The 9278-nt window shown below is 44.9% G+C and overlaps 1 non-coding gene across 1 annotated transcript; it reads left to right on the plus strand.

The window, feature by feature from the left end:
- The first annotated feature begins 4509 nt into the window (after window positions 1-4509).
- On the plus strand, window positions 4510-4614 carry LOC131508199 (U6 spliceosomal RNA). The gene has a single exon (XR_009259908.1). It is a non-coding gene; the product is annotated as a U6 spliceosomal RNA (small nuclear RNA).
- The last annotated feature ends 4664 nt before the right edge of the window (window positions 4615-9278 follow it).

Here is a 9278-nt window from a genome sequence, read left to right on the forward strand (position 1 = left end):
GGTCACGATCTCGCGGTCCATGAGTTCGAGCCCCGAGTCGGGCTCTGTGCTGACAGCTCAGACCCTGGAGCCTGTTTCAGATTCTGTGTCTCCCTCTCTCTGACGCTCCCCCGTTCATGCTTTGTCTCTCTCTGTCTCAAAAATAAATAAACGTTAAAAAAAATAAATAAATAAAATTAAAAAAAAATAAAACTTCTCTTACAAATCTTTAAAAAAAAACAAAAAATGATGATAAAAGAAAATTGTCTATTTGATGATATTAAGGAATTATTGTTAACTTGGCTGAGTGGTTGTATATGTTTTATCTTGTAAATAAGGTTCTTAAAATTTAGAGATACTGCTTACAAAAGAACTTCATGTAAAAATTATAATTGCTTTGAAATTTAGTCTTGTGTTCGTGGAAAAGCAGAGAAGGGAATACATCTGTGTACAGATGAAATGAGATTGGCTCTGAATTAATCATTGTTAAGCTGGGTGATTGGTTCATGGGTCTAGTATAGGCTTCTTAAACTAATCTCCCTACTTTTGTAAATTTTGAAATTTCTGTAACAGCAAGGTGAAAACTGCCAAAGCCAGTATGTTTTAGATCAAGTTATCAAACAGCATCAAGAGATCCTGGAACACACAATGGACCAAGACTGGGGAAAATGACTGCTCAGGAAGCGTTGACTGAGGCACAGCAGGCAGCAGGGATGAGGATTGCGCTCAGGCTAAGAGAGCAGAGATGGTGTATTACCCAGATTTGGGCCACCGGGGAGAGTCAGCAGACCTGTGGTCACCTTAGAATGGACATCTGCCAAAGGAAGGAAGGCACAACCAAAAGGAGGTGGGAGAGGTACCATCTGATGCAGAGCTGACAGGGCATCGGCAGCAGCCAGCTGAAGTTGCACTTGGAGGCCTCAGCAAGGGAAATCAGAGTCCCAGATGCATTTCAAAAACAAATAAGGAAGATTGGAACACCCATCAGACTCAAAGGAACTCAGCTTTATACTCTCCTATCCTTGCTTAGGTGCCGCTTCTGACTGGCATCTTCACTTTGTGTGTAATGCAAAGCAAGATGCCTTCATGTTTCCTAGAGTCAAAACCTCCAATCGCTTGTCAAATAGCTCATATGTTGAAATGATGTTGAATGCCCAGGGCAGTGCCTGCCCACAGCAGGTGCTCAGCTGAAATGCTATAAAGCAGATGGCTGGAGCACTACAGCAATTCTTCTTCTTTTTTTTTTTAACCACTGACCCCCCCCTCCCCACCCTGCACCCACTTTATATTTTGTTTCTTTATATGTTAATAGGCTATTATAGCCTTTTTAACATCTCTCTAGCACACGTTTCTTCAAGTATTCATGTTCAGTGTGGATGTATTACTTAAACTACCGTAAAACCTTGGTTTGTGAGCATAATTCGTTTTGGAAACACGCTTGTAATCCAAAGCATTCATATATCAAAGCGAATTTCAAGAACCATTGGCTCAGTTGTGATCATGTGACATTCGGCATCACGTACAACTCGTATTGCAAGACACTGCTTGTTTCTCAAGTTAAAATGTATTAGAAATGTTTGCTTGTCTTTGGAACACTCACAGAACAAGTTACTAACATTCGAAGGTTTTACTGTATATCCTTGAAGTGCTCATGATCTCATAAGAGAGGAAACTATCATCAAAACAAAAACCAAAACACACGAAAAAGAGACTCAGCTTTACACTTCTGCCAGGGCTGGAGGAAACCAACACCAGATTCATGGGTGCCAGGCAAACACAGCTCCCCTGCCTTTGACTTTCCCATCTCTTCTTCTTCAATCCTAGAAGACCCAGGCAATTTGCACGCGGGGTGCCGAGCATTGACAGGTGAACCTCATCAAGCAGGTGTGTGGGAGCTGGGGAGGTGGTAGGGGTTGGGGAGCCTTCACTTCAAAGGAAAGAGAGTTTCCACTATGACCTGTGACTAAACAGTTTAACCACAAAAGTGCTACCATTCGTACAATGAAAATAAACAGATACATCGTGAGATCTAAGAAAAACATAATTCCACAGAACAAGTTTGAATAGTGAGAAGGGATAATAATTGGATGGTATTCTCCTGAACTCACCAGTTCTGCTGTCACAACCAGCACCGTTCAGCGACGTGTTACATGCAGTGTATTCCAGCTTAGCAAAGATACACTGCTTTGCTTTGGTTACCGCCAACAAATTGAGATCGAGAAAATGTTCCTCCCAGATATTACTGTAGGGAGAGCTTTGCATTCATTTGGCAGGAATACTTGGATAACTCACTGGAGCATATTCAAACAGCAAGGGTGACTCTAAGCTCCTGGACAAGGAAAGGAGATGGGGACAAAGGAGACAAAAGGAAAGAGTGAGAGGTTGTATACTGTACAAAGTGACCTCCCACCCCAACCCTTCAAATTCTTCATTGCCTAGAAGCTCAGTTAGGTCTGGCGTTCCTCCAAAGAAGCAATGAAGGTCAAAGGTCAGTGTAGGACCCTCCGCTAATCTACCTGGCCACTTTTGTACAAATTAGAAAAGGAAGCCCTTAGGGTAAAACAAATTACAAAACGGTGTACCCTCAGGGTGGAGGAATTACCTCAGACCCTTCCCTCTGGTCTTTCTTCGGAAATCTGAACTGAAGCTAGCTTTAGTTGCCACCCTGCCCCTGGACAGGGCACCCGTGTGCAGGGTCCAACCTGGTTCTGCATCCCGGTGAACAGCTGTCCTGGTTCTCAGCCCAGGTTGATAGAAGAAGAGATGGCACAAATGGACAAGGAGCCAAAAGTCAGAAAAGGCTGTCAAAGCATAAGCCCTCAAAGCTTTGCAAGAAAAATGAAGAAGGGCTGTGGAGTTGGGATTTCAGGCAACCTCACACAATCTTACCAGTCAATCTGGCTATATACATGTCAGGTTCTGTGTGCTCTCTCCGTGGTTTATCTCATCTTGCCAAACTGTATATAACTCAGGGGATAAAAATCTCAAGACTGCCTCGTCTATCACTGTTCACCTTCCTAACAACTGGATAAAAGAAACTAATCAAAATGAACTAATGAGGTGTGTGGCCTGCCTTGGACTTTTTCTGGAATCCCCCTCTCCCTGCCACAGCTGGATCTTAGCCCCTCTCTGCCAGGCAGCAGCTTGAGCTCCAAGGGGCCCATGTGTAGACGATCATGTCCAGGGACCCCCACCAGCTGCATCTGCACACTCCACACTTTGTTCAAAGCAGAACCATATGGCAGGTCTAGGTAAGGGTCCCCTGAAAGAAAAACAAAATGTGTAGGCAAAGAAAATAAATACAGAGGAGAAAGAGACAAAAGCAGCAAGCAAGAAGAGGAATGGGGATTTGCAGCTGCTGGTGGGAAAACGTGGGCATCTGGCTGAAGAGATGCCTCAAATGTAGATGAAGAAGACCCCCCGCTAACCAGATCTGCTTCTGCATCTGAGGTGGAATCAAAGGTATTTCCTTGGGCTGTGAATTTGTGCCACGTCTTGTGGTCGGACTTAGACAACAACAACTCTCTGCCTTTACTGTCAAGCACCCGGGTGCATGGGGAGAAGGAAAGGAGAGTGGCCTTGAGTGGAAGGATGTGGTGGAGGGTGGCTGGAACCCTGGGAAGGTAAGTTTCACTCAAGAGGTGGATGAATCATGGCTGTGACGCTGGAAGAGGAGAGGGAAAGATGATTCAAGCCACAGATCACAAGAGGGAATACTCTGTGCTGTACTTTGGTGAGTGAGCTGAGCCCTTTTCTGACGTTCCTTCAGGTGCACATTGGGAGCAATCTCAGGGACTATTTCAACGATAGCAGGAACAGAAATGTTGCAGCAGCTGGACAATGAGAAGAACATTTAGGAGTTGGGGCTTAAGGGTGTTAGAAGAGCAATCAATCAAGTGTGGATTGAGGGTGCAGGCAAGCAAGGTAAGAGGAAATATAAAATGAGATTCTCGACTGTTCACTGGGTATTCTGCTTTCCCACTCACTCCAGTCATGAGGAGCTATGGGAGCTCCCAATCCTGGTGGCCTGTGGTGTTCAAAGTGTTCTCAGATGAGGCTGCTTTCAGCTGCAGCTTAGGAGGAAATTCTACCTTCCACTGTGGAAACAATAGAAATATTTATAAACTCTCAGAATAATAAGACTGTTGGTAGGGCCATTCCAGGGTGATTAATTCAATGGCTAAAAGACTTCATCAAGGACCCAGGCTCTTTCCATCCTTCAGCTTGGCCAGCATCAGCATGAAGGCTTTGACCTCAGCCTGGCTCCCCACCTGGTGGCAAGATGGCCTCCAGATTTCCAGCAGCCATATCCATGCAAGACACGATCCGGAAACAAAAAGATCATGTCTTCCATGCTTCTTTTTAAGTGTAGGGAAATCTCTCCCAGAAGATTCCCAGCAGATTTCATCTCACATCCTGTTGTCCAAGTTGTATCACATGTTCTGGTCTAAAACAGCCATATCATGGTAATGATTAGCTTAGACCAGGGGTCAGAATGTTTTTTACCTAGTTAAAAAAAAAAAAAAATCAGTTCACTTTGGCAGCATATATACTAAAATTGGAACAATCCAGAGGATACTGGCATGGCCCCTGAGCAAGGATGACACACAAATCTGTGAAGTATTCCACATTTAAAAAAAAAAAAATCAAAAGAAGAATAATATTTCATGACATGTAAAAAGAATATGAAATTCAAATTTCCATGTCCATAAATAAAGTTTTATTGGAACACAGCCACACTGCCATTCATTTACATGTTGTCTATGGCTGTCTGAGCCGAGTCAGAGGTGAAAATGCACAAAGCAGATTGAGAGTCAGCCAGTCTGACCAATTCTGTGGCCTGTAGGTGAGTCAGGAGACATCCAAAGTCATGTGAATCCCCTGACAGTTGATAAACAGGGGTCTGGCATGATGCCATTTGTGGATAATATTATTATTACTTGGCCAGATTCTGATGCAGCTTTGTTTACGCATCTGGAATGTGTAGCAAAATTCTGAATTCTCTTTTACTACGTGTATGCTAGTAACCCTTCTTAGGAAAGTACTCAGTAGAGTTGAGATCATTTTTAATGTCCTTCCAAAATTATACATCAGACACTAAGTCAGAGTGACCAGGCTCTGCCCAGTATTACTGAACTGAACAAATCAGGGAAGCTCCCACACTCCATAATTCCCTAAGTCAGCCTTTTTGACACATTGAAAGATGAGGCAGGGAAATGGCTGGTCTCCTGGTAATTATCACCACCTGTTCTCCAAGTGGCTCTCCCCAAATAGAATAGTCTCCCCAGAGGGCAGAGAAGGAGGGAGGGAGGGAGAGAGCCGGACCTATGTATTCAGCAGTTCTGCCCAGTGAGAGTCGCTTAGGGAGACCTCTCTGCAAGGACACAGTCTCTGTTTTGGAAACTGGACTGGAGCTTGGCAAAACTGGGAAAAGGCCAACATTTGTCTTTGAGGCCTCCTGTCTCCGGTTAGTGGTCTCTTCTAAACCATCTTCCCCAACCTTCTACCTTTCTCGGGCTCTTGGAAGTGGCCCAGTGCAATTTTGCCGTCAAGATCTCATTCTTGTAAGCCTGCACAAAATACCTCATCGTGGACATGACTGGGAGCATGCCGACAGCCTCTGTTTAGCCTTCCTGTGCCCAGCTGCGGTCCACTCAAGGGACTCCTCCACGCTATGGCAGTCTGAGCTTTGGAAAATGTCATTGTGAGCCTGTAACCCCCTCCCGCCTGGATTCACATCCTTCAAGGATCTTACACTGCCTATGAATAAAGTTCAAGTGACTTGGATTGATGTAGACCAGTGGTTATTAAGTGTGGCCCCTGATCAGGAGCAGCATCACCTGGGCCTCCATCCCAGCCCTACTGAAATAGGGGTCTGGCCTTGGGGTCTGGAAATCTTTGTGTTAACAAGCTCTCCGGGCAGTTCTGCTGTAATGCCAAGTTTGAGAACCCACAGACGCAGACTCGTTGCTTACCGTTCACTATGTATCCTGTGTTTTCATCCAGAGAAGGCAAAGAGATTCCACCAAGTCTGTCAAGTCTCTCCAGGCTATAGTGGCCACCTCGCATGCTGTTGGAAGATGATGAAGCCTCAGTCTCAGCTTCTCAGGCAGGAGACCTACTCCATGGTTGATGAGTGACGTCTACACGTGTGAGGGGTGGGGTAGGCAGGCACACGTCACGCACTCCCCAGTTCCCGCTCTAGCCACAGACATTCAGCTCCCACATGTCACCAAGGCTTGGCGTGGAACCATTTGGTGGAGATTCCAGCCATTCTGGCAGAAAGATGGGTATTTCAAAAGATGACACCCTAGGGGCACCTGGGGGGCTCAGTTGGTTGAGCACCGGACTCTTGATTTCAGCTCAAAGTTGGGATCTCATGGCAGTGGGATCAAGCCCTACATCGGGCTCTGTGCCAGTGTGCAGCCCGCTTTGGAGTCCGTCTGCCCCTCCCTTCTTGTGCCCTCTCTCTCTCTCTCTCTCTCTCAAAATAAGCAAATAAATGTTTAAAAAAAAAAAGGGTTAATTTAGTCCTAAAGAGTCGATCCCTAACAAGGAATTGGGGGGATCAAGGTGGGATTTTGAGAGGAGGGGATCTCTGCACGGGAGCTGCGCTATACCTTTTTCTTTGTGTGCTTAGCTGGAACTGATTAGGGGCAGGGAGAAGAGCTTAGCCACAGGGCAGAAAGGAGACACCCCTTGTGAGGCAAGCCAGCCTGTCATCTGTTGCTGGAGATGGATACTGTGGCAAGGCTCCTGCTCGGGATCCCCAAGTCCTGAGGGGGGATTTAAGTGCGATACTTAATTTTTCCTCCACGAGAGAGACGGAGGGCAAGAAGGCCAGACGGGGAGGAGCGAGAGGGGCTGTAGGAGCCAGCGCAGCTGGAAGAGATTAAGCCCAGCCCAGAAGGCAGCAGACAGGTAATAGTCTGGAACTGGTACAGCCCCAGAAAGAAACCTTTGCCCTAGAAGTGTTTGGCAAGCCCTCCCCCTCCTCCACCATCTTGACTCCCCGTCTGCTATGCTGTGGAGGTTTCCACAGTGAAAAATGAAAACTATCTAGCGAGTTCTTTGGCATTCTGGCAGTGGCGGCCATTTCTGTCCAATTCCCTTATGCAAGGAGCAAGATGCTCCCTCCAGACCTCCCTGAATTAAAAATAACAGAGTTTCTAATTTCCTGTGGACTCTCTTAATTCCCTGAAGTCTTTAAGTTTCTCGCTTGGGACATTTCAGCTGCACTTTCCTTCAGATGACTCTTCAAGGTGTGCTTGGTCCCTTTGCTTTGTCTGCTGACTTCCTCCCTCACCTACCTTTGTCCCCGGTCCAGGCCAAGCAGGGCCACTGTCACGGCAAGGAGGCCCCTCTCTTCCCTCCAGTTTGGGAGTTTTCTTCCCACTGCTGGAAAACTCTGAAGTTCGTCTTTCCTCCTGGACATTATACATCTAACTCATATTTTATTTTTTCAAGGAAATTTACTTACCAAAAACAGAGCCCTATGTCTCTCTTTGTTATGGGGGAAAAGTGCCATGGGACTTCTTTATACTGATCCATACGTGAAATATTGCAACAAGTCCTGCAATAATTCCCCTGTTGTAATACGTGAAGGAGGAACGCCAACAAGAAGGCGTTTGTATTTCATCTTAGATATTTCATGCATGCAGCTCCAGGAAAAAAGAACAAACTAAAATGCAGAGACATTTTTAGGAACTCTGTTCAATGCACTGTTTCCCCTGAATTGAGCATGCTTTGCAGGCATGCAATCTGCACACCATTATCCCTAATTTTCTAAGACCTTGCTAAGTTATATCAGACCTGCCACCCTGGCTGTTAAATGTCAGTTAAGACCTAATTAATTTAACTGCTCTGACAAGTTTAACTTAGTTCCCACAGAGACTGTAATTTGCCTTTTCCCAACTGATAATGCTACAGGCATATTTTAAAATAACTCATTGTTTTAAAAGACTTTAGCCAAGTAGTATATGTTCATCGTAGAAGTCAGAAAATAAAAATCGAAACAAGATTTAAAAACCACATCATTTTGTCGTACAGTGATAAACACTATAAATATCTTATAAATCCTTTTCCTTTTTTGGCATCTGTAATGAAAGGTAATATTTCAAAAACTATTAAAGAGCATTCCTCTTGCATTTTCATGTTCACGAGTCAAAATAGGATTTTACAGACAGCCTGAAAGCCAGGTTTAGTTCAGAGAGGGAGGATTTTTTTTTTTTATTAAGATATAATTGATGCATAATGTTATACTAGTTCCAGGCGTACAACATAATTATTCAATATTTGCATATATTGGCCAATGACCATCACAGTAAGTCTAGTTAACGTCTGTCACCTCCATAGTTACAAATGTTTTTTTCTTGTGAGGAGAACTCTTAAGAGCTACTCTCTTACCAACTTTCAAATATGCAATACAGTAGTATTAGGTATAGTCACCATGCTGTGCATTATGCCCCCAGGACTTATTTATTTTATCACTGGAATGGGGGAGGGGGAATCTGAAGTCCACATACATGTGCTTATAAATTATGGAGAGAGTCAGGGAGAAAGAGGCTGGACTTGTGGAACTCAGTCTCCCTGCTCCAAGACAGAGGGATATGTCAGGTAGGATGAGAGGAACTCCCAGAATAGAGGACTTTAGCTTAAGGAATACATTCTAGTCACTTAGTGTAAGACCGGATGTGGCCTTCCCTGACTGCGATCAGTTCCTCTCAGCTGCTGTTGGAACACTGCTGCTTTCATCCAGCGGCTCAACTCAACTATAGGGTCATTAGAAGGAAAAAAAGTTCTCTCCTAGAATAATCTAAGGTGAGTTTCCAGGCTGGTGGTCAGCTCTTCATTCAGGGACTCAGAGTAGTTGTCCTGTCACCAAGCCTAGCACGCTGTCATCAACTGTACGTGACTGCCACTGGGGGACTGTCATGTCTAGGTTTCATTTGGTAGGAAGGGAAAAGAGAGGGTAGAGGAGATACACCCCATGTCATAAGACTCTGGCCCAAAAGCGACAGACATCACTTCTACTCATATTTCATTGGCCGGAACTTGGTCACCCGACCTAATCTAACCACAAGGAATGCTGGGAAATTAGTATAGCAAAGCAGCCATGTTTGCCCAGGTACAATTCTATTATCACGGAACAGAGGGAAGACAGTTTTGGTCGCTGCTAGCGAGTCTTTTCCATACCTTGTATTATATATAGGGCCCTGAAGTTCCTGTGTGCACTTTGAAGGCAACAATTTGAGAGCCATGGTTTACCATCAGGCACCGTGAAGCTGGGTGAAGTGACT

Source organism: Neofelis nebulosa, chromosome 3 (genome assembly GCF_028018385.1).
Source record: "Neofelis nebulosa isolate mNeoNeb1 chromosome 3, mNeoNeb1.pri, whole genome shotgun sequence".
Taxonomy (NCBI): Eukaryota; Metazoa; Chordata; class Mammalia; order Carnivora; family Felidae; genus Neofelis; species Neofelis nebulosa.